This window comes from Tiliqua scincoides, chromosome 1 (genome assembly GCF_035046505.1).
Source record: "Tiliqua scincoides isolate rTilSci1 chromosome 1, rTilSci1.hap2, whole genome shotgun sequence".
NCBI classification, from domain to species: domain Eukaryota; kingdom Metazoa; phylum Chordata; class Lepidosauria; order Squamata; family Scincidae; genus Tiliqua; species Tiliqua scincoides.
The window spans coordinates 111391202-111416625 of NC_089821.1; the positions used below are offsets into that span (position 1 = coordinate 111391202).

The following is a 25424-nucleotide window of genomic DNA, read 5'->3' on the forward strand; positions in this document are numbered from 1 at the left end:
CTGTCTGAGGCCTTTAATCTCTAAAAAATCTCATTTGGCATCAAAGCAGAATTCTAAGGTCTGTCAAGGATCTCATGTGGCAGCTCAGAAAGGTTACATGGAATGAACTCCAGCAGTTCCACAGAAGCTGTTCCTCTCTAAATCCAAATAATTAATCTCTTCCAGCTTGGCGGTAATACAACGGCTTCTGTTCACAGAAGCACAAGCTTAGATATCTAATATTGCCCTCGCAGAGTTTTGGCTAATATCTTACTGCTTTGAAAAGCAAAGGAGACTAATATCTGTCATTTCATTGTTCCCTTACTTGCTCTGCCATTTTAAAGCAGTCGTTTAGACTGTGAGTTTCTAAATACCACAACAAAAGGGCCATGAGAGGCCAGCAACAATGTTGGTAGTAGCAATCCCCTGGAAAAATCAAAATTTAAAGAAAGGTCACGTAATTATTTCAAGCCCAAATACTATACATAGAGCTGGTTTAGCGTGATACTGATTCAAGCAAAGGTCTAAAACTGTAAGCCCAATTCATATTATAGCATTGTTGAAATGCAGCAGATGTGGGTCTGATCAGCGTCTGCATGGGAGTCCAATGGGATCCTCAATGATCCTCTGGCCCTCTGGAGACTTGCTGGAGCCCATGCTGGACTGACGCAACTTTTCTCAGCATGATGACGACTGTTCAACCTCTCACCTGAGCTGTGGGGCAAGGACTTCCTCCACTGCTTGCTGTTTCACATCTGTGATGCAGCAGCGGCAGTGAATGAAAGGCCAGCCTTGCTTTGTGCAAGGTCTTTTATAGGCCTTGAGCTACTGCAAGACCTTCATTCATTCATATAAGTTTCATCGCTAATAAATTCATCTATGTTAACTTTTATGTTAACTATGTCAAATTTTGTAAATTAATTCTTTTTTTTCCTGGCCCCCCGACTCAGTGTCAGAGAGATGATGTGGCCCTCCTGCCAAAATGTTTGGAAGCTCCTGTTCTAAAGGGATAAAATGAAGGAATCTAAATAGCACGCCACCCATTCCATTGCAGTCAAGTCGAATCCTCTATATCTGGATTGGAAGGAAGATCTAACACAGGGAGGGAAATAACTTGAGGATGGATAGGGAAGAAAGTTGAAGAATGATGGAATAGAAGACTTGAGAATAATTTAGAAAATGTTTTTGTGGAGTATAGTAATAATGAATAAAGTGACTTGAGAGCAGTGGTTCCCAAACCTATCTGGGTCACGATGTCCCCTCAGCCTCTTCTTCCCTGCTGAGCCAAGCACTGCCATCTGGATCTCATGAAATCTTGCAAGATCCAAGAGGCAGCACTCAAATCTTGTAAGATTTTGTGAGATTCAAGATGGCAGTGCATCAGCACATCTATGGGTACAATCCTGACTCGCCGTAAGGCGTGTTTGCACCTCACCAAGAGTCAGCTGGGCTGGCATGCAAAGGCACACCAGCCCACAGAGACTAAATTCAGCCTCCGCGCCGACGGAGGGAGCAAGCCTTGCATTGGCTGAGCTTGGCTGATGCAAGACTCTGTGGAGGGTGGGGAGGAGGCGGCAGGCAGGTGTTCCGGGACAGATGAGGGTGGTTCTGGGGGTGGGTGGGCAGGAAGTGGGAGGCGGGGCTGGGGTCTGCCAACATTATTGGCCCCCATACCCAAGCAGTGTGGAGTGACTTCAAGCCGTTCTGCTCTCCTCTGACTTGTGCCATTTCAAGAGGTGGCACAAGTCCAAGGAGACACATAGGGGATGCAGTGGCTTAATCAGGGGTAAGGGGAAGAGTTTACCCTTGCCTTCTGCTGAGCCACTTTGCAGTCCCATCTTGTGCTGGATATAGCGCAAGCCTCCTGACTTGCCTGTTCCAGCGCAAAGTAGGATTGGGCAGCACATCTGTCTTACTGATAATTTAAACTCTCCTTTGAAAAGAGAAACTGCCACTGGCTTTTTATATTTTTATAAAATTTTTATTCAAATTTTTATATTTTTGATATAAAATGGGGTAAGAAAATCACCCCAGAGTCAGGACTGAGATATTTGGAAAGACCTGAAAAGACCAGTACATGGAAAATAGGTGTAAATAGGTGAAATTTTCAACTGCTTCTTGTAAAGAATTCGCCCCATTTAAATCATTTATACTCGTAAAATGCTGAATAGCACATGGCCTGAGACAGAGCCCTACGGCACTCCACTCAACACTTCTGTACAGATTTACATGGAAGCATTTAATAGCACTCATTGGGAATGGTCGTTCAACCAGCTTTGAACACACTCCATGATTGGTTGATGTTCAGAGACATTCTACTTATTAATATATTCCATGATTGTTCCGGGTGTTGCTATCAGACTAATATGACTTAGTTTGTTGGATTTTCTTTCCCCCCTTTTTTTAAAGATAGGGATGGCATTTGCTCATCTCCAGTCCTTCAGCACCTAATCTGTTCTCAGGCCTAGCCGGATTTTGACCTGAACCAGCCACAAAATGCCACTTTTCTCCCCCCGAAAATAAAAAATCTTGCTAGTGCATTAGCAAGCACCCATCTCCTGGGTGGTGGTGGGGAGTCCTAGCCTAGCCTCAGAGCCTCCTGTCCATTCCATTGCCTTCAGCTCAGAGTCCAGCATGCTCTGGTGTTCCGGATCATTTCAAACAGGACTAGCAGGGCAAAGAGAAAAGGACAGAGGGCTTTTTCCATTTTTCTGCCTACTTGGCTGCTTTCTTAAGGGTCAGGGAGAAGGAGAGACAGGCAGCTGTGGGCAGAAAGTATATGGCTATAATGGTGATTGGGCAGCACTACTCCCCACAAGTTGCAGCTTGTTTAACCCTTGATGCACATAGCCTAATCTGCACTGTCCGTTTCACAACCCACCAGAAATTGGGTCATGACCTACTGGAGCCATAGTGTGGGAAGCACTGGAGTATGTGATCCTTTACCAGCTCTTGACCTAACTTGAGTTGTGATGTCTCCAGCTTTTCACGAGTTGCTCAGTTTGGCGACCTTCCCCTGGGAGAAGACAGAAGCAAAATAAGAACTGAGCAGCTCTGCCATCTCTCTGTCATCTGTTACCACTTCCCCAACTTCTTTCCACAATAGGCTTACCACTTCTTTGACTTTCCTTATCTTTTGAACCAAAACAAAACAGAACCTCTTTTTGCTGTTTTTAGAATCCTTTGCCAGCCTCCGTTCATACGGTATTTTCGCTTCCTGACATCAACCCTGCAGATGTGGGATATACTTGTTCCTCTGTTACCTTTTTTCTTAACTTCCACTTCCTGTACATGTTCCTCTTGCTTCTCAGCTTTTCAGAAAGCTCTTTGCACAGCAACACTGATTTCCTGAGACGTATCTCCCAACTTTTCTTCTCACGTGAACAGTTTGTGATTAGGCTCACTTTTCAAAAAATCCCATCCCTTTTGGACCATTTTCTCCTTTAACAGCTCTAGCCATTGTAAACTACTTACAGTGCAATCCTAACTTGATATCGAGCCAGCATGTCCGTCCGCATATCGACCCAGAGTGTCGCAAACGTGCTGTAAGGCACATTTGTGCCTACTTGAGATCCCGCTGGGTGGGCACAGAGGCCCACACTGGCTCGGCAATGGCAGATCCTGACCACATGCCAGCAGGCACAGTTTGCGCCAGGTAGTGCGGGGGCTGGAAGGGGGTGTCAGTTCAGTTTGGAGGTGAGGAGGGGGTGTTTTGGGTGAGGGGAGGACAGAATGGGACAAGGGTAGGAGGATTGGGTGAGGGAGGGGGTAGGGTCGGTGGGAGCCTTCTCCACTGTATCCTACCACTGTTCCCAGCCTGGGAAGTCCTATTGGGTTTCCTGGATTTGCACAAGCTATCTAGCTGGTGCAGAACCAAGAACACCCATGGGGTGGCTGGGGCTTTACTCAGGTATGGGAAATATATCCCTATATTGATAACCTCCAGCTGCCTTCTAAGCTGCATTGGATGCTGCACAGGCCATGCGGCCCGGCAGCACCAGCGCTGTTTAGGATTGGGTTGTTAATTGTTCTCTGAGCTCATTAAAATCAGCTTTCCTGAAATCCAGACTATGTATTTGACTCTCCCTTAGCTTCCCCCCACCCCCGGATATCAGGAATGCCAATATGATGTAGTCATTTTCATCCAAAGTCCCTGCCACACTAACTTCCTTGACCTCCTTGTCTCTTCCTTTACCTTCTGAATGATAGTATTGTGTCAAGTCAAGTTAAGAATTTATGGAACCTCTTAAAGTTAAGCTTCCAGTAGATGTCAGGATAATTGAAGTCCCCGATGGCTTGTTGCTCAGAAAGCTTGGAAATCTTTTCAGGAAAGCATCATTCTTGATTTCTGCTTTGCCAGGTGGTCTAAAGTAGACTCCCATAATGGTATTATTCTTATTCCCCCCTCTTTTTATTCTTACCCAGACACCTTCTATCAGGCTTCCATGCGCAGATTCCTAGATTTCTGTGAAAGTGTATACATTATTTATTTATAATGCAACTCCCTCTCTGTTGGGCCTGCTGCTTTTGAACAAGGTAAATCCTTCCAGTCCTATACAGGTATAACCTAATTATCCACAGATTTTTCACCTGTGGTTTTATCTTAATGTGATGAGAAGATACCTTTAAATCAAAGAAAAAAAAAGACGATTAACAATAGCCTCACTAATGGAGGAGAGAGGAGGAGAGTAGACAATCTAACAATCATTCTCTCTCCAGGCACTTAGAACACCTTCACTCCCAGGCAAGCGACCCATCCCTCTCCCCCCCAGCACATGAAAAGAATGCAAGTCATTATCACCTCCTCCATTCTTTCCCTGTGTTGGGCTCCCAGGGAAGGGAGGTGTCGACGCCTCGGAGTGAAGCCTTTCTAAGCACCTGGAGAGAGACTGATTGCCTCTGTGTGCATTACAAAAGGTGAGCAAGGCTGCTTTTAAATCGCTGAGCAAAAGGACATTGTTTTTTAAATAGATTTGCTTTAGAGTGATTTTTGCCATCCATGTGAGTTCTGGGAACAGAATCTTCAGGAATAATGAGACTCAACCTGTATTTGCATCATGAATTGTATCCCACCAAGTGTCTGTGACAGGGCCTAGGAGAGGGGGGGTAAAGGGGTTAATATGTACCCAGGCCCAGGGACAGAAAGGGGGGCCCAGGAGTCAAAGAAGGGGGCCCTGAAAGATCCTGGGATCTTACATTTTCCTATCTCACCCAAACTCACTGCCTGCGCATGATGCTGGGGGCGCAACCGTGGGCATGCAGTGGCAACCAGGCCCAGAAATACATCTGTGACCCTCCTGAGCACTGTCAAATCTGGAAACTGGCCTGCTACAGCAGCTCTTTGGCTTGTGGATCCAATAACCATGAAGGAGTATATAAGAGCTCAGGGACACAGCTGAGGGTCTACAGCTGCCGCAGTAGCAAGTTTTGGTAAACACACCAGTGGCATCGCTACGGGGTGCGGGGGGTGTGGGCTGCACTGGGTGACACGCAAGAGGGGGGTGAAGCGCACTGGGAGGGTGACATGCGTGATGGTTAGGAGTAATACCATCATGTTATCTACTGTTGGATGCAGAATTTCGAGTGGAATGCAATGCAAAAAATGGAAGTGAAATGTCTCCTTTCTATCAAAAGTTATTGGCAAAAAAACGGGGGAAAAAATGCATGGAGCCCAATGGAAAGAGAAACCAAGGGGTATCACACGTTTACTCATGAGTAGGTGAACATGCCTTAGTCCATCTGAAAGGGCAGGCTGAGAGGAATCCAACAACACCAGAATGGTCCTGATCCAATGAATGTAGCCCCCAAAAAACACCCGAGAAGGAGGTCCGCTGTGGGCTGCTGTGAGATACAGGAAGCTGGACTAGATGGGTCTATGGCCTGATCGAGTGGGGCTGTTCTTATGTTCTTATGTCCCTCCCTCCAAGCTGGTGAATGTATTGAGCCCTATGAAAAGCAAAACTAAGCCACATGGTCACATTTACTCGCAAGTAAGCAAACGTGCCTTGGCTCCTGGGCAGGTCAGGCAAAGGGAAATGTGAGGCCAGCAGAATGCTCCTGATTTGATTCAACTAGAGCTCAATAAATGCTCCAGAAGGCAGTCCCCCCATAAAAAGAATGAAACAAGCTTGACAGGGTAAGGTGAAATTTTTTTCTGTTTTAGGCTGCAGTCCTATCCACACTTTCCTGGGAGTAAGCCTCACTGACTATAATGTTACTTACTTTTGAGTAGAGAGGCATAGGCTTGGGCTCTCAGACTTGCAAAGCCAGGTGGGTCCTGATAGTGATATGCTTGAAATATAAAAACTTAAATTGAACTGGGTACTGGGTAGGGGTGAAAATCTTACTGATTCTTTTTTTTGGGGGGGGGGGTGTTATTGCAGGCAGGCTACAGAGAAAATTCACCTGGTGGAACAGGGCTGGCTTTCCCTTATTTATTGATTTTACTTAATTTATTTATAATTATTTATTTTAATTTGCTTTATAATGGGTCCTGGACAGATTGTCATTCTAAGAAGTGGGTCCCAGTGCTAAAAGTATGAGAACTGCTCCAATAAGGTGTTAGTAAGTTGACACCCTGGGGGGAGATGACACCACTAGTGACCAAAATCACTAAAATCAGAGTTTGGAGGGAAAATACCATCATGTTATATATCAATCAATGTGTAATTTCATGCAGAATGTGATGAAACAAACTATGTTGAAATATCTTTATTCTATCAAAAGGTACAGCCAAAAAACCAGTGGGGGCGGGGCGATGGTAGATCACCATGCCCACCACCTGGAGTGTTGCCCCACCCACTGCAGGAGGGTGACGCGCTGGCCTCCCGCACAGGGTGACACGAACCGTAGTGACGCCACTGCACAGGACACTGTCCGTTCTAGTGTGAACCTAAATACAATGATGCTAATTTTCTGCAATGGATTTTTTATATTCCAAAGATTTTAGAAAGACTTAGGAGTGTGTTTGGTTTTCCATATTACTTTATCTAGCTGCCAGTGCTGCAAGGGCAGGTTGACCTGGGCGCCGCATCAAGAAGCCTGGTAGACTTGGGCTCCAAAGGCTATTCTGGCTGTTAGCACTCTCCCCCTGCCTTGTTTTGCCCCCCCTTCTGCCTGCCCGCATTGCCCCCTCCCCCTTTGGAAAGGGACCCAAAAGAAATTTTCTACCCCCTGATAAAATTCCTCTCAAAGGCCCTGGTCTGTGATGCCTTATGGAACATATCTGTCTTCTCATATTAGGATTTCAAGTTTATTCTGTTTCCCATACTCTGTGCATTAGGATGTAGACAGACATTGGATATCACAGATAACTTCTTCAACTATCTTCCCTGGTGCAATTCCTTGAGATTTCTGATCTCTGATCTCAATTTCCGATCGCCCACTCCTCTAGCCTGCTTCTTCCTTTGTCTCTCATCTTCTTGTCTTCAGTTCCTTTCTTTAAATTTGGTTCTGTGTTTTGTTTTTTTCTTCTGCTCTCTTTGTAATTAGTTTAAAGCCCTCCTGATGAGGCTTGCAAGGTTCTTGCCAAATATATTCCTCTCAATCCTGGTGACCCATCTCTTGCCAGGAGCCCTTCAGAGCACAGGCCATAGTCCAAGAAACCAAACCATTCCCTTGATATCAAGAATTCCCATCTTTGTTGCCAGCTGTTCACGGCCAAGATTCTGCCTTCCCTTGCTGTGCTGTGCTGTGCTTCAACAGGTCAATAGAAAACATCGCCTGTGCCTGCAATTTCTTTGTTTCCTTTCCCAGAGCCTTGTCACCTCATCTGGTCTGGCTTCTTCTGGCAATATCGTTTGTTCCTACATGGAACAGCAGGAAGGGATGGTGGTCATCAGATTTGATAAGTCTTGGCAATCTCTCTTCCACATTCTGGATACATGAACTAGGAAGACAATACACTTCTCAAGATGAACCTGTCTCATCTGCACACCATGCCGCTGTCCCTCTCTGCTGGGAGACACCTACCACCTCTGCACATTGCCTCCTCTTTGGGATGGACTTTGGGTTCTTCCCATCCATGTGTAACTGAGAGTCTTCCTCCCTGGACTGGGCAGAAGGACATAAATAGTCCTCCACAGAGAGAGCCTGTAATCAGCTGCTCAGCTCTAGTGGTACAGAATGCATCCTAATTCTCCTGCTCCTCTGTTGACCATGTATCCATACCTGCCATTGAGATTCCCTCTTTCTCAATAGGCACTCCTTTTCTGTCATTCCTTCTGCCTCTTTGTCCACCCTAATGTGACTCAATGGGGAAAGGGATGCCTCAAATCCTATCACCCTCTTCTCCAGCGTGAAAACTAGCTAGGACTTTTTCTCAGACTGGAAAAAAACAAAAACAACAAACACAAGATATATACCCTGCAGGTCACCACTATGCTTCTCTTGTTCTGCATGTTGTTTTTGCTGTTTAGAATTATAGACACCAGCAGCAATCTGTGGACTCCCCTGCACACCTCTTCACTAAACTCTCAAACTCCCTGGTCTTCCATGAGCTCCAGCAGCGTGGTAAGCTCAGGGTGGCTTGGGTGGGCCACCCCAGATACCAGCCAGCAGGGGGCTCTGCAGGGTCACATCACTTTGATTATCTTTGAACCTGACCTCCTCTTGTACCCACTGGGAATTATATTATCACTGCACACCAGCAGGTGCAGGAGGTGGCCAAGCCAGAAGACTGCCCAACAGAGGCTGTCTGTAGTTGGGCTATTGCATTTAATGCAATGCCATAGTCCAGAAGGATGGAAATGACAGGTTAATATCATTACGTCACCCCTCAACTTCCAGGTTGCTTAGCTGCAGTAGGTAAACAGCAACTGTTACCCTGCACATGCCCAATCTCATCTGATCTCGGAAGCTAAGCAGGGTCAGGCCTGGTTAGTACTTGGGATGGGAGACCGGCTGGGAATACCTGGTGCTGTAGGCTTATACCATAGTCTTTCGAGACTGAAGGTTGCCAACCAGTAGGTAATCCTGACACCAGGTGGCATTTTCTATTGAAAATTAGCCTCTGGTTAGTTCGCCTTGTTTGTGAACTCTGTTTGCAAACTCTCAGCTGTGCATATGAGCCCTCAGAGATTCGGTCCAGAGTAAGCTAGACTGAACTCGTTCCACCAAAGGAAAGTGACTCCTCCTCCAGCCTGATCAATGAGTCATTAAGGATTCACTTCCGCAGCAAGATAACACAGCATAACCATTTTTTTCACACAGTAAATGAGCCTGCATTCATTTTTGGGCAGAGACAGTCTGTTAGTTCTGAAACAAACACCAAAAACTCACTTTTTTTTGCATTATTTTCTTGCAAAAAAATTCTCTGCTGTGACATTGATAAGCTTTGGTACCTTAGAATTGCACAGGCAATCATGCCTAGAAAGTCTACATCATAAATGTAGATTATATCTTCAAGAGTATCTGGTAGTCTTTAGAATTTGGCCCCTTCAAAAGGTATTCCAAGTATTTATTATGATTTTCCAATTGCTTTAGGCTTAGAAATGCAGATTAGGTCCTAACTGTCTCTTGTGGTTAATCATAGTGATGTTAAATAACAATTAGCAACTCTCAGGGTCACGTTCAGTGCAAGAACAACTCCACTCTGTTGAAAATATAGCCTGAGCTGCTTTTTCACCCATCAGAAATTGTCAGTGTCACGGGGTGAAAATTCTACCCCAGGTATATGTTTATTCACAGAAAATAAACCAGACATGGTATCTAGCTGAATTTTGGACAGCTTAACAACCAAGGTTTGGGCGACAACGTCCTAAAAGGGCAAAATTGCAGTATGATTAACTTTCATGTTTCAAGAAATATGCCTCTGGAAATCATAAAGCATTTTGAATTTAAGATAAGTGGGCACAAACACATAAATAAGCAATTTGGAACAATGTGCAAAATAAAAGTCATGTATCATCCATTAGCTAGAAGGAAGCACTGCTGAACATGTCAGCTACATGGAGCACTGAGAGCCCAATTTTCTCATGTCTTCAAGAAAATAAAAGAAGACAGGAAGAGCCACCCGCCAGAGCATGGTGGCAGGCCAGGAAGCTACAGGACTTCCATAATATCACTTCCATGCAAGCAGTGGCGCTATAAGCTCAGCTCTCATTTATGCAAACAGATCCTGCAAATAGTCTCATTAAAGCACCTCATTTTGGAAGAATCATTCCATGTGAGATCCCAAGCCTATCCTTAACAATCTAAGTACATGACCCCAAAAATGATGTGGTTGCATTTTTTTCTCGCTGAAATCCAGGAAGTTAAGATTTAGTTAAGAGGGAGGTACCAGTTGTACAACAGGAGGCAGCTGCCTTCTCTCCACATTCTCCCCAAATATATGGACATTCTGAGCAACAAGTCAAACCAATTGAAATAACAGGAAAGCAATGTCCATATCTCCACTTCTGATAATTAGGCTTCCCAGTAATGACAATAGCTCTTTTGTTTGTTTGCTCTGGATGTTTTCACCCTTTCACCCTAATACACACTGTCTCTTTTGATTCAGTGCAATGCAATTCTAGCCCCCCCCCCTTTGCGGCATTATCATAAAGAGCATCTTAAGCTCCCCTTTTCATCAATGTAATGCTGCTATTAAAGAATCTTGTGTAACCTCACTGGTGGTATCAGGCCATGCAGTGAATATCTCGGGAATAATAAGGCTCAAGAGAGCTTTTTGTGCTTGGTAATGGATGTCAAAGTACTTTTTCTTAAGGATTTTCCCTCCCAAATGAAAAGTCGCTCATTCAGCTGAGAAATGGCCATGCAAACCACGTACCTTTCAAAGCTGATTATATGAGAAAGGAAGGGTGGATATCCATAAGATGATTCGACTAGTTGGTTTCTCCTTTTAGAGTGATGCGCTGTCAGTTTACAGATTAAAAAATGACTTAGTGACGGGGCAACACTGAACCAGAGTGACTGGAAGCAGAGATGTTCTGTTTTCTTCACTGGGAGATGGTGACGGCAGTGGAATATCTAGGATATGGCAAATCAAGGTATGTGCCCTGGGCACAACTTGAAGGGGGTGCCAGCTGCCACTGTGAGTGCCCATACACTCCAGTTGCTTCCCAAGTCAAGAAGCAACCGGAACACCTGCCACTTGGGCATTCACAGTGGAAGCTGGGACATTTAGTCCCAGCTTCCGCTGTGAGTGCCATGAGCTCCAGTTGCTTTGTGACTCAGGAAACAGCTGACAGAACCCAGAAGACATCGTGTGATGTCATGACATTGCATGTGTCACCACACTGCTGCCCTGCGCACCACAGACCCAAGTATGCCGCTAGGTGACAGGGAAGTCCAAGATGATCAACAGCTCAAATTCACTCCCAAATATCATCACCCTACCCCACAAGCACATCTGCATCAGCGCACTCCACCCCACCAGCATGCACTTTACCCTCTTCATTCTCCTGCTCCTGTTCCACCCAGGTTTTTCGTAAAGTAGCTTGGATGGGAGACTCCTGGGAGCAGAACCTCTCTTCTCCCAGCATCCTCTGCCGGTCACTGTGCAAGAAACAGTGGCAGAACTGCAGCAGGAAGTGGTAAGCCCTCCTCATCTTTTCCTCTCCGACTATCTGAGAGCACAAGTTGAGGATGGGGCAGCCAGATACTTGGCTGCAGGAAGCAACAGGTGAGTACAACGTGTAGGACATCCCCCACCAGCTTGCCCCCTTCCCCAGCCCACCACCTGACAAAGGGTTCTATTGACTTCCTGACTCAGCTGTTCCTGTGTAGTGACAAGGTTATATTCCATTCAATATTTCTGTATGTGTCAGGTAAGGCACTCCATCAGAGGGCAACTGAATGATGTGTTCTTGCAGGGGAGGAGACCCTTCGCATTAGGGCTTATCCTAAGTAGGCTTTTGAAGAATTGCTCCTTCTCTTTGCATTTCTGTCCACTGACCTGTTTGAACATTTGCTTCATAAACATGTAGGGTGTGACGCTGAGAATCCTCCCCACAATGCACACACAGCCAACACACACTGAGGTGCTTCTGTTTGTGATTCCACTCCAGCAACCTATTGCAAAAACCACAAACCTTGCCGGAAACACAGACAAACTGACATGTGGAATATTGACAGATGAGCTCCACCTAGCTGACTATGCAAAACTACAAGTCGCTGGGTATGAGCAGGACAGCAGCTGCAGCTCCGTGAACAGCACCGTGCTGGGAGAGAAGGGAGACAACCGTATATTGCCCTGCAGTGTAGCCCACAAGGCTCTCTCAGTCTGACCTAGCTTTATAGGTCAGTTGTAAGGCAAAGTATGACTCTGAGCTCCCTGAAGTAGGGTACCTGACACAACAAATAAAAATAAATACAAATAAATAAATACACAAAGAAACTTAGGGCCTATAGTATGTCTAGACCCTAGCCCATAGCAGGCAGAACCAGTGACAGAATGTGTGCCACATGCCATGGGAGGACAACCAAAAGGCCCAGGAGAGGACAATGTTAACCTTCCTTCCTTCCTTCCTTCCTTCCTTCCTTCCGTCCGTCCGTCCTTCCTCTCTCTCTCTCTCTCTCTCTCTCTCTCTCTCTCTCATAGACCACCTGGCCTCCAATGGATCTTCTCAGATCTATTTTTCTGAGGAGATTTAGAGGCTGGATCAGAGTTGGAAAAGGGGGCTAGGAACTTGGCTAGATTCTTCCTCCTCCACCTGCCTGAATCAATAGACTCCCATTGGAGTAGTGAGGCCTCTGCGGGCTAGTTGAGTGAGCATCATGGCCTGTACATGTGATGCTATTGTAATAAGCAACATGACACCCTTCATGGTTATTTTGTGACCTTTTTAAAAGGGTTTAAGGTAGTGTGTGTTTTATTTTAATTGTGTTCTATAAAGACTGAGCACTCCCTACTGTACCACTCAAACTGAGATTGTTCAGTCAACACTTGGCAAAAAAAAAAAAAAATAGTGGTGAACAATTTAAGACTTCCCACCTTCATATTTTCATATATTCATCCAGTTCACTACCTTTCCCTGACTAGATAGTAGCTCAGTGCTGAAACACAGGAATACCTTTTACTAACTTAGATCATTCACCCATCTAGCTCAGGTTGCCTGGGCTGACTGGCAGTGACAGGAGTTTTATTCTGTTCTACCTGGAGATAACACAAACTGCAATTGGAACCTTTCACATGCAAAATATTGCTCTGTTGCCAAGCTATGATCCTAACCCCTCTACAGTCCTTGACATCTTCCAGTAGAGCCAGGAAAGGCCCCTGTCTGAAACCTGAGAGAGTTGCCGTCAGTCAGCCCAGGCAATACCGATCTAGATGGAGCAATAAGGCAGCACTCTATGTTCACGCTTCATTTGAAAGTTGCACATTCCCCTTTCCGGCCTAGGAGCGCACAGCAGAAAGGGTACCTCTTCTGTCTGAATTCTAGGGGGCCAAGAGAGAGTGTGCCACTGACACTGGATCAAAATCAGTGCTACTTTAGAGCATAACCTAAAAATGGGTGCATGTTTTCATTTTACCTGGAAATGCTCTTATACAAGACAAAGCAATAGTTTTCTTTCAAGTGTTGTGGTTAGGCTATATGAACAGAAAGGCACTTGTTATTGCCTTGTTGCCAAGGAGCTGACAAGCATTAGCAGTGTGTGTTACCATCCAAACCCTGAAATAGAAAACAACTTCAGGCTGTGAAGGGGAAGGAAATGGCGAAGCATGCCTGCTTCTTCTAGCCTCCGTTGCAGGTGTTTATATGCCTCAGCATACAGGGCTTTAATTGCCACACCAATGCACTCAGGAGATAAGAAGCCTTGTCCTATTCTGTGCCCTGAGAAGCCATCCACTCTTACAGCAGTTGCCCACAGACCAGTTATCAGCCTCGCAAACACTCAAGGAAAACAGAGGGCATGTTATCTGAGGAGGCCAGGTTTGACTTCCAAACAACCGACTTACAAGGTTCGACTCTGCTCCAGGTCCAGCAAGCTGTGAGCAAAGGATAAGAAGCAGAAGTGAGTTATTATGGAGGTGTCACCAGCATTGAAGATGGCGGTGATTCACCCCTCCTTTAAAAAAAACAAAAACCACTCTTCTTCGATCCCATCATACTGGAAAATTTCTTACCAGTTTTTAACCTTCTGTTTCTGGGCAAGGTAATCTCTAGTAGGAATTGGCATTTGAGCTCTGGAGTATCTGGGACGAGACTGATCATCCGAACCTCTTTCAATTAAACCAAGCTTGGCTTTGGGACAGAAATAGTCTTGGACACCGTAGTAGATGATCTACACCAGGGACTGGACAGTGCATCCCTGTTGGTCCTGCTGGACCTCTCAGTGGTGTCTGACACCATTGATCATGGCGTCCTTCTGGGTTGGTTGGGTTGTGATTATGGTGGTTCCTGGCCCAGGACCTAGGAGAGGGGGGTAAAGGAGGTAATTTGTACCCAGGCTCAGGGTCCAAAGGGGGGCCCTGGTGCCAAAGGAGGGGGCCCAGAAATTTCCTGGGATCTGACATTTTCCTATCTACTCAGACTTGTTGCCTGCATGGGATGCTGGGGACATTACCATGACTGGGGATATTGGGACACTACTGATACCACATGGGTGGGTAGACCTGGGCTTCAAAGACTTTTCCCACTGAAAAGTCTACCCTCCCCCCTACCCTGTTTCACCCCTCCCTGCCCCTGTTCTGCTCACCCATCACCACCCTCCCCCGCTCTGCTTCACCCCTCCCTCTTTGCAAAGGGGCCCAAAAGAAACTTTGTACCCCCTGATAAAATTCCTCTCAGAGGCCTTGTCCTGGCCAATAGATTCCAGAAGGTGGTATTGGGTGACTTCTGTTTGGCACCCCAGTCTTTGGTTTGTGGGGTACCATAAGGATAAAACTTGTCGCCCACATTATTTAACATCTACATCAGTGGTTCCCAAACATTTATCATCAGGACCCACTGCTTTTTAAAACAGCATTCTACCAGGACCCACCTAGCTTAATGAGACTTAAAAAAATGTTTTTCTTTACCAGCCTCTCAAGCCTCTGTTTTTATCCTTTTCACTATGGTGGGGGGCGAACCATCTTATGGAGCATTTAATGAGCTCCGCATACATCAGATCACAACCATTCTGGTGGCTTTGCATTCCCCTTTGCCTGCCTTGAAAAGAGCCAAGGCATATTTGCCTGCTTGCAGTTAAACATGCATGTGCTGCTCAATTTCACTTTCCATCAGGCTTTATACATTTTTCCTTGTTATTTGCTTGCTAGACTATGTCTTATTTTACTGATTAGACTAGTTTCCTAAGAACTGTTATTTGGGGGGAAAAATTTGATATATTACTTTTCAAGGGAAAGTTCACAAAGTTTTATGGAGCAAAAAAAATGAGGTTGGTAACTTTATTCTATTGATACAGTGCAACGCATTGATCCCTTGATATTCTCAGTGTGGTACATATTTCCAGGTACAGTACTTAGAAACAGGCAGCTGAGGGTATTTGTTGCTTCAGTTCTTTAGACAACGCCTATCGCTCTCTATGTTTCCTGTCAAATGCATGTGTTTTTGTACCTGACCTAAAAAAGAACGTTGTTTGTGTATTGTGAGACTATGCATATACAACTATTTTAAAGACAGAGCTTCCTTCTGTCTCTGCTTGGGTAACCTGTTCGGCTTCATAGGTACAAGGACAGCATAAAGAGGCATGAGTCGTGTAGTGGTGAACTGTCCATAAACATTACATGTTTGGTCACAGAAATCTGCACCTCCTCCCACGCTTGCAAAAGAAAACCGGGTGAGCCACATGCACCAGAGTCATAGCTGCATGCAGAGATGGCACTGGAAAACATACAGAAGGGGCAAAGTTCACTTACGAGAATTGGATGAACTTTGTTCCATGTTAATTATCTGAAACAGAAATAACAGTATACTGATAGTTCACTTGAGTTGCCTCCTGCTAAACATAAATTGAAACGATCCTTGGGGAACTGCTCTCTCTCTCTCTGTCTCTCTCATGTGTGTGTGTATTGATGCCCTTTATATATACATTCAGGGAGTTTTTCTTTATTATTGGCTATACGTAATAACTGTAAGCATGTGAAAAATGCCTATCCCTCAATTAACATCAGTTAACCACAGGGCTCCAACAAGGGAGGAAAGAAAGTTAGGTTGAATTACTTGCCTGGTGAGCTACTTGCCCATTTCGTTCCCCCCCACACCTCAGCTCTGCCTATGGCTATAAGTGTCATCGGAACTCTGAAGCCTTGTGAATATTAATAAGAACAATCTGTAGTATTTATATAGCAGACTTGGTGGGTTCCATAGGATTCTCATACATTACCTTACAACAACCCTGCAGCAGAGGCGGAAAGGAAGTGACTTTCCTAACACCTCTGAACTCCCCTTAGCTCTGATTGACATTGGCTCAGCCATTATGCCCTTTCTCGATGAGCATCTGTGTACAAACTGAAAACCTCCGATGTTTTCTGAGAGGGACAGTTCAATCCTAACCAGGGCTGGAGCAGTGGGATCGCACAGCCCACACTGTTTCCAGGGCTGGGACTGAGCAGCCTGGCTGGGACTAGACATCTACTTGGAGTAAAGAAACATTTGTTCCCTTACCCTGTGTTGAGCGATCTGTGCCAGCGAAATTGCTGGTGCAAGTTCAAGAAGCCCTGTATAGGGCTTTCAGGCCTGGGAGGGGAAATAGGTTGCTGCATAGATTTTCTCTGCCCTCCCCTTGCCCTGTTACACCCCTCCCCATCCCAGTTCTGCCCTCCCCCTGCCCCTGTGTTGCCTGGTGGGACCTTACCTGCTTCAGGCATTGCTCCTGGATTCAGCACCAGTGGAATGGCGCAGACCTTCCCACTGGCACAGCCTACTCACTGGGTGCTGCAAACATGCTTTATTGCATGTTTGTGACACCCTAGGCCAGCGCAGTTACTGCTGCATCACCACCAGAAAGTGAGGTTAGAATAGGGCCGTTCTTCCTCAAGTCTGAAATGTTATCACTTGTCAGCACTCAGCATTGCCAGTTCATCACCCTTACTTGCCTTTTGGCTTAAGTCAGTGGTTCTCACGCATTTAGCGCCGGGACCCACTTCTTAGAATGAAAATTTGTCGGGACCCACCAGAAGCGATATTGTAACTGGAAGTGACATCATCAAGCAGGAAAATTGTTAACAAACCTAGGCTGCAATCCTACCCACACTTGCTCAGGGGTAAGTCTCAATGACTATCATTGTTAAAAGAATATACATAGTAGCTTGTTCAAAGTACAGGTCTGTAACATTTCCCCAAATGCAGTCACAGACCATGGTAGCATCAAGTCTAACATATTAAAAATAAAATATTGAAATGACACAATATTCTCAAACACAATACTCTCAAACCAACCCACAGTTTGAGAAACACTGGCCTAAGCCATTTTAGTGGGTGTTAGGATCAGGCCAGTCTTGTATAAATAGCTACTAGTCATGATGGCTGTGCTCTGCCTCCAGGGTCAAGGGCAGTGTGTCTCTGAATACTAGTTGCAGAGGAGAAATGGTAGAAGAGATATCTGCCTTTTTCTCCTGCTTCTGGGCTTTCCAGAGTCAGCAAATGAGCTATTGCAGGAAACTGAATGCAGGACTAGAAGGGCGTCTGACTTGATCCAGCAAGGCTTCTCTTCTATTCTGCCTGTGAACATGTATGTTCAGTGAAGCTTTCAGGGCTGATGATAGACTTTTCCTCTAAGAATTTGTCTAGTCCTCTTTTAAAGCCATCTAAACTAGTGGCGTATAGCAATTCAATGCCCCTCCTCCCAAAACAAGTATAATTGGGAATAAGAAAGGGGTTTAGATATAAATAGGGAGAGAGTAACCGCATAAAACCTTGTAAAGAATAATCAAGAGGACTGACCCAAACAGAGGAGATAGCTCCTCTCCAAACAAATTCCATTTAGGGCGCAATCCTAACCTGTGCTGGAGCAGGCAAGCCAGGAGGCTTGCGCTGCATCCAACACAGGTTTGTTGGCCGCAGCGGCTCAGCCACGGGCAAGGGGAAGCTCTTCCCCTTACCCGTGGGTAAGGGCTGCATGCCCCAATGGGTCTCCTCAGACCTGCGCCACCTCTGCAGGTAGCGCAAGTCCGAGGAGAACGGAGCTGCTGGAAGCCGCTCTGTTCACCCCAAGGATGGGGTTTGGGATCCAGCATAACTGCTGGGTCCCAGCCCTGGCCCCGGCTCCTGGCGCACCCGCCCACAGGCCTGCTCTCCCCCTGCCCAGAAACGGCCCCTCCTGCCCCCTCCTGCCCCTCCCGCCCCCTCCCCATGCCCCCCATGCCTACCTTTGCCACTTGTGTCAGTGCGCTCGCGCCGACACAAGCAGCAGTGCTGAAGCCACAGCAGAGGCTTCTGCCTCTGTCCGCCCGTCGGCACATCTGAATGTGCCGATGCAACTCCCACCTAAGGAGGCGCAAATGTGCTTTATGGCACGTTTGCAACTCCTTCGGGGCGCCTATACCGGCATAAGTGCTGGTTAGGATTGCGCCCTTAGTCATGCAAGTGCTCTGACCATCAATCAACATGAGTATCTTCGAGCATAAAGGGTAAACACAAAATACAGGCATGCCCGGTATCTGCAGGGATTCTGTTCCAAAAACCCCTGTAGTTAACTGAAACTGAGGATACCACTGCGGAAACTCGCCCCCATTCTCTGAAGGTGAGAGGAGCTCCACTCCTCTAGCCTCCAGAGGGTCCTCTGAGCCCAGGAGAGGCTAGGCACATCTGTCTGTGGCCTCTGCCAGGGTCAGACTGAGCCTTAGTGTTAAAAGAAAGGTCACCTTCAGTTTTTCCATAAAACTGGAAGTGACGCTTTTAATGCCTTATAAGGTATTAGGCGGCCCGGGGAAAGCCCCATGGCCCCAATCCACAGATAAGTGAATCTGTGGATATGGAATCCATGGATATTGGGACCCCCTATTTGCACATGAACCTACAAAGTGGCTAGCTTGGGGGAAGAGGGGCTTTTCTGTTGGAATGCTGACCACATGCAGAATCACGCACAATTGTTGAACCAATTCTTAATACAGTCAAGCAAAATGAGTTGGACAGATACACACTCCCAAACAGCTGCAGCAACATTGCTGGCAATGACTGATATTGTATATTGCTGAGCATATGGAAGCATGCACACTGAGAACCATGGCACATGCAAATTAGCCTAACTGAAGTTCTAGGAACTTCTACAAAGGTTTTCACATTCAGTCTGAGTGTGGAAAAGACTTCCTACCACTGGTCATCAGACCCTGAATGAAATGCTAGAAAGACGAAAGGCATTACATACAAACACAAAATGAATAAGCAGCCAGCTTATTAATTTTATGCTTGCATGTAATGCTGAAGTTATGAAAGCAGAAGAGAAAAGAGAATATAGATATTACAGAATTAACAGGTGTTGTGGGCATGAAACCTTTTGTTTCTTTTTAAGAGTTGAGGCAGAGTTTGTACAGTCAGAAGAATCAACTGACAACACTTTTCCTGGACTGTACCATGTTAAGCTGCTAGTGGGTTGCTGAGTGCTTGTTTCTTTATAAAACCTGGGCTACTATCTATTTTCTCAGATCAGGCCTGATATCTACACACAGAGAACCTGCCTGGGTAACAATTCTGTGGCAGAACTATTGCTGTTGCCTGCCTTGTGACTCCCAAGGAAGAGTTGGATCCGGGCACCATTTTGCTGGCGCCATTCATTTTTTTTTCTTCACATTTTTTTTATACCGCCCTTCCTCCAAAGAGCTCAGGGCGGTTTACACAGCTGCTCCTCCCCTCTTTCTTGTCCTCACAATAACGCTGTGAGGTAGGTGAGGCTGAGAGAAAGTGACTGGCCCAAGGTCACCCAGGAAGCTTTGTGGCTGAGGGGGGATTTGAACCTGGATCATCCAGGTCTAAGTCCACCTCCCAAACCACTACACAACCCTGGCTCCCCACAATGAAGATAGTGTCATTCCAGGACATTATGAGCGGAAAAAAAATGACACTTGACAGTGGAGAGGCATCATTTTTCCCTACAATAGGATTGGGCCCTCAGTTATCTGAATCTTGTTTGGTGGCGCAGGAATAAATGTGCACAAACCCTCTATTTTGCATGTTTTCTTGCATTTATTTTATTTTTTTAAAAACAGTTAAACTTTTAAAATCCCACCATTCCTATCACAAGGGACTTTAAAGCATCTTAAAGGCAAGGTTAAACCAACAACAAATAAATCCAAAAACAACATTACAAGCTAATAAGAATGCATGCAGGAAAGAAAACCTGGTTGCAAACAAGAAAGCCAACAAACAAAAACAATTTTCCATATGCTTAAGTGCAGCATGACCATCAGGTTAAATGTGGCTGCTTTTATTTTCTGTGTGACATTGCCTTGGTGAGTGTGAGAACATTCTCCCTGTCAGAGTAGAAATTTGCACTTTTCGATGGATAAGGCCCAAATCCTAACCAACTCTACAGCTCCAACATACTCTGCCAATGGGACATGTGCTGCATCCTGTGATAAGGGGACAGTCACGGAGGCCTCCTCAAGGTCAGGGAATGTTTGTTCCTTTACCACAGAGCTGCATTGCCCTTAGGTCAGTGCTGGAAAGTTGGTTAGGATTGTGCCCTGACTCTTGCGGCTTGCTTCTGCTAACAGGGCAGCCATTGTGGACTTCTGCAAAGCAAGTCTGGTGTCAGTTGCAAATGGGGAAGTGGGCTACAATGCAAAAGTGGGGAATTTCCCCTTCTGCCTGTGTGGCATTGGTCAGCACGAGAGAATGTGGTGTGCTTTACTTCTCTTTTACTATTTACAATTTCTTATGTACAACAAACCTTTAGGACAGCAACTGTTACCCTGCACATGCCTGATCTCATCTGATCTTGGAAGCTAAGCAGGGTCAGGCCTGGTTAGTACTTGGATGGGAGACCACCTGGGAATGCCAGGTGCAGTAGGCTTATACCATAGTCTTTCGAGACTGAAGGTTGCCAACCAACAAACCTTTAAAGCAAACCTCCATCTGATTTTCTTTTCCAACAAAATCAATAAAGACTTGCCAGTTTAAGAAGTGTCAATTTGTTGTCTTCCTTCTTTCACACAAACTTATTCCTTTTTATGTTATTGCATAAAATAGTCATAATAATCTTATCCATCCCTTGACTAATGGTACCTCTTCTTCTTCCTAGTGTTTGGCATGCAAAATCCTGGCTACCATAATCATACCTCTGAACTGCAGAAACATTCTTCATCTAATTGGGCAAAACAAATAGCATTCAGTTGGATCACATAGCAAACTTATTCATTCATTTTACAGTGGAGATACTGTATTGTTTTGCCTTAGGTCACCAACAGTAGCAATAAGCAAGAGTTCTGTTTTAATATGGGAAGCGGCCTTCTATCAAGTCAGACCACTGATCCACCTGCAGACCAATCCACCTGAACTCCTTGCAAGGTGATGCAGCTGCACCTGGAGTCCATGCAGTGTGGCATCTACTGTATCCTACAGGGGAATTTCATAACCTTGAGGCCTTCTTGGCCTCATGGTTTCATAACCTCTTGAGGCCTCCATGTTGAGGCCTTCTTGGAATAAGGGAATTTTTGTTCTTGCACCAGGGTAAGCCCCAGCTGCTGCCATGGGTTAAATTGGACCTGCACTAGCAATACTGTGTTAACCCATGAAAGTAATCAGGCCTGGGGAGGGGGTTAGGACTTAATGGGCACCCTGTACATTGCCCTGTCTCCTCCCCATTCTGCCCACCCCTGCCCCATTCCATTCCTTCCCACTTCTGTTCAACCCCATGTGTACCCTTACTTGCAGTAGCAGTTAGGCTGCTTACTCTTGTGGTGTTGCATTTGTGACAGCCACGAAGTGTGTTATGCTGGCAGAACATGTGTTCCCCCAACATAATGCACACATAGGATTGGGCCTACAATCCAACATAATGCACACATAAGATTGGGCCTACAATACTAGTCTAGTATTGCCTACACTAACTGGCAGCACTCTTCAGGATTTCAGACAGGAATTTTCCTCTGTCCTGTCTAGACACTGAACCTGAGATTCTCTGCACACCAAGGTGTGCTCTTTCATTGAGCACACCCCTTCCCCCAAATGCCTATTCATTCTGAAGCGCATGTGCTTTACTTCTAAATAGCCAATCAGCATTGGCTAAACAGTGGATCATCCACTGTATTTCTATTTAGTGTAAGCTGCTTTGGTTTCAGGTTACTGGAGGTGGTGGGATAAAGGCCCCCCCCCCCCATGAATTCCCTACATTGAATTCCCTGAATTCCCTACATTGGCACTACTAGTGCCACCACTACTAAAGGTTCATGGGTCAGTCAGACCAAGTGAGACCTCTCATGACCATAGATCGGGGGGGTTAGCAACCTTCTTCCACATAAGGGTCAGACACTGAATCAGTCAATAGTAAGAATGCATGTGTGTTCAATACACATGTGCAGACTTCCCAATTAGGCTATAGAGCTAAGAAAAAAGAGATGGGCGCAGAGAGACAGCATGGAAAGATGCATACCTAGACAGAGAGAATGATGCTCAAAGGAAGTCTCTGCCTTTGATCTGCTTATACTGTAAGCCTTATAGAGATAGAATTACAAACTTGAATTCTTTATTAGGACCACTGAGGGTTGGGTGGATATATCTTTTGGGGATTAACAGGCTGAATGATTCTGGGCAGTAGACCAGATCTGATCGTAGCTTGCCTACCCCTGCCATAGATTCTTAACTAGCGCCTCAGCAAACCAACCCCTGCTTTTCAGGAGTCATTGTCGGAAAGCTATTGCAAATGGCAATTATGCCAGTAACAAGATGAAGATGTGTGATATATCTGGCAAATATTTTTTCTTCCTTGTCATATTGAATACACAGAGAAATGAACCTAGAGTGCCTTGTCTTGTAATCTCAATGAGCCATTATTATTCCTGCTGCCCTCCTTGTCTGGTATTGTTTAGGACAGAACTTCTAAATTCAGAATGAAAAACCATCTCAGGTTAAGACTTAATCTTTAGAAAGTATTTACAACAACTCTTTCCCCCTGGAGTAACAGAGGATGGTGGACGTGCCAGACCACAATGTAGGGGAAACAATAAAAGAGAAAGGCAGCAAGAATTTAAATGTAATTTTGGGTGACTCACATCTTCTCACTGAAGGCAATAGACTTCCAGTTACCAGACAGCTAATCTGTTCAACAGGGGTGTTTCCCCCCTCTTTTTAATCAGATGTTTGGCATTATCTGCCACTAATTACTTTTTCATTTCCACTTGTAATTATTCCATTGAATGTTTGTGGTGAGAAGCTGAAAATGAAGCAGATCACTAAGAAAGAATTAATTGTTAATGAATAATCAGCAGTAGGAAGCCAATTTCATTATCTTCAAAGAGGTGGCCAGAGATTAACTACTAACTGGGGTTTCTCATACTACTGTGTGTGTGTGCAGTACACGCCTATGCACACTTGTGCATGCATGTGCATGTGTGACTGTAAAGTCACCACCAAATAATCACACCCTCCAACTTCATCAATTATTTTCTACTATGTGGATAACAAATTTTGGTCTTCGTTGGTTAATGTTCATGGTAGAATTCCTGCTGCGGAGGGCTAATTGGAAGGTGGTACATTCAGCAGGCTTGAGGACTAATTATTAGTACATCTTCATCATTAGCATAAGATCCTATGAAGATTGCACAGAGGAAGTCACGGTCAGGATACAACCGTACTCCTGATGACTAAACTCAAGATTTCATTCCAGGAATGGCTAAACTGCAATGGACTAAAACTGCTGCTTTTGACACTACAAGGTGCACACATGCACAAAACACACATTTGCCTGCCTCATTAGTAATCAGTTGAGAACATCTTTTTTAAACCAACATACTGAAAATAAATGTGCTTCTTGGGATTTAAGCAGTAACGAAAGAAAAAACCTCACCCCAGCTCACTATTACACAATAAAGCAGAAGCTTCAAGAATCCAACATCTGTCTCATCATTATTGCATAGATTTTGCCTCCAGAGAGAATTCTTGTCACTTGCCTTTTCCTTCCCCTTTGCCATGGAAATTTTGTTCAGTCAGTTGAGTTACAAGAGGCCATTCTAAAGGTTTGGAGTAAATGCAATTAACTTGCTAGTCCCGGGCCCTGCTCTCGATATGAAAGGAGAACTGCCAATGAAATTCATCTGCAGGGCTGGAGGCGTGTGCATATGGTATCATGTGGATAATGGATTTCCCAAGTGGGGCATCAGCCATAAGTCTCTTGTTGAGCAGACCAGGGCAACTGAACGGTTAACTCAAATTTGAATGTTCTTTACTTTGACGTTTAGCAATGAGTCTTGAAAAGGAAAGATGTAGGTGGCATAAAGCAATGATTCCCCAAACGGACATACCAATGACTTCCAAAAGCTATACATTTTAGGTGATGTTTTGAGTTCAAAATACTGCTCCTCCACTGCCATTGTGAGGCAGGAGGTCTTTGACCCATCCCTCCCTCTCATAAGGCAAGGTGGGAGACCTGCAGTACCCGATTGGATGTTACCGCAGTTAGGGAAGGTCCCGGTCAACAGGTAGGTTGGCTTGTCCTCATCATAGACAAAAAATATATCTCCTTGGCCCCATTTTGACATTGATCTCCAGAGCAAATAGCTGCTGTGGGCAGTAGCAGACCTCCCTAGCCCCATCTCCAGGGCAAAGGTCCACGATAGCGCCTCCTTAGTCTATCGCTGCCCCCCATGCAGAAATCGCCCCCCCCACTCACCTGAGGCTCACGGATACTTGCGCGACCCAGTAACGCATCGGGGAAACCTCTGTGAGGTTCCCTGATGCTATAAACTGTGCTTCTGGGAAACCGTAAACTGTTGGGAGCCTCAGAAAGGCTTCCACATGGTCCTGGTGCCTTGTGCCTGGGGCTTTTGCCCCATTGGACCTTATGGTACGTCTGCAACTGGCTGCGGGGGCTCCATTCAGACTGGGCCTGTGGCAGAAGCAGGGGCAGCCCAGCTCCCACATGCCCTGGGTCCTGATCCCTGAGGGTTCAGTCCAGCTACTATTAACTAACAACATGTGCACTGCTACCCCCAGTCCCAGACTGAAAGTTAACACCTGGCCTTACTGTAATGCTAAGTCACAGCACTGTTAACTTGAGCCCAGTACATTCTGTACGAACCAGCAGCTGCTCTCTAATGCTTCAGGCAACAGTTTTTCTCAGTTCAGTGGCTTGAGAGATCCTTTAATGAAAGATGTCAGGGATTCAACGCAATACCTTCCACATGGAAAGAAAGTGCTCTGAGCTGCAGTCCCTTCCATTTGTGCAAACTGCACTGTAGATGAAGGGGATATGTAGCAGAGAGGCAGCTAAGCAAGATCCATCAGAGTGGGCATTTTAGACCATTCCAGTTGGTGTCCATTCAGAAATAGCTACTGCAGTGGTTGATAACAGTTCTCAGCCTCCTTGGGCCCTCATCTCTCTCTCTCTCTCTCTCTCTCTCTCTCTCT

General features: G+C 45.6%; 2 pseudogenes; both read left to right on the plus strand.

Moving 5' to 3' along the window:
- Positions 1-8784: 8784 nt before the first annotated feature.
- Positions 8785-8905, plus strand: LOC136637584 (5S ribosomal RNA; annotated as a pseudogene).
- Positions 8906-20757: 11852 nt separating this feature from the next.
- LOC136637503 (5S ribosomal RNA) lies at positions 20758-20874 on the plus strand (annotated as a pseudogene).
- Positions 20875-25424: the final 4550 nt, after the last annotated feature.